This window comes from Dama dama, chromosome 27 (assembly GCF_033118175.1).
Source record: "Dama dama isolate Ldn47 chromosome 27, ASM3311817v1, whole genome shotgun sequence".
Classification (NCBI taxonomy): Eukaryota; Metazoa; Chordata; class Mammalia; order Artiodactyla; family Cervidae; genus Dama; species Dama dama.
In genome coordinates, this window is record NC_083707.1 from 10,213,827 (window position 1) to 10,214,620 (window position 794).

At 38.8% G+C, this 794-nt stretch overlaps 1 pseudogene; it reads left to right on the forward strand.

Annotated features, from left to right (window-relative positions):
* Window positions 1-282: 282 nt before the first annotated feature.
* LOC133047843 (5S ribosomal RNA) lies at window positions 283-391 on the forward strand (annotated as a pseudogene).
* The last annotated feature ends 403 nt before the right edge of the window (window positions 392-794 follow it).

Below are 794 nucleotides of genomic sequence, written 5' to 3' on the forward strand. Positions count from 1 at the left end.
GAAGGACAGGGAAGCCTGGGGTGCTGCAGTCCATGGGGTCACAAAGTGTTGGATAGGACTCGGCAACTGGAAAACAATGTATAGTATGCCATTTGCAAACAGTAACAGTTTTAATTCTTTTCCTGTTTGTATTTGTTTTTTTAATTTCTTTTTCTTCTCTGGTTGCTGTGGCTAGGATTTCCAAAACTATACTGAATCATAGTGGCAAGAGTGGACATTCTGTGTTCTTCCTGATCTTAGAGAAAATGCTTTCAGTTTTTCACCATTGTGAATGATGTTCAAGTCTACAGCCATGCTACCCTGAATGTGCCTGATCTCAGAAGCAAAGCAGGGTCAGGCCTGGTTAGTACTTGGATGGGTAACCACCTGGGAATACTGGTTGCTGCAGGCTTTAAAAAAAAATAAAAGAATGATGTTTGTTGTAGGGTTTTTTATATGTGGCCTTTAATATGTTGGGGTAGGTTCCCTCTATGCCCACTTTCTGGAGAGTTTTTATCATAAGTGGGTTTCAAATTTTGTCAAAAGCTTTCTCTGCATTTATTGAGATGATCATGTGGTTTTTATACTTTAATTTGTTAGTATGGTATATCACATTGATTTGCATATACTGAAGAATCCCTGCATCCTTGGGATAAATCCTACTTGATCATGATGTATGATCCTTTGAATCTGTTGTTGGATTCTGCTTGCTAGCATTTTGTGGAGGATTTTAGTGTCTGTGTTCATTAGTGATACTGGTCTGTAATTTTCTGGGGAACATGTCTTTGGTTTTTGTATCAGGGTGATGGTGACCT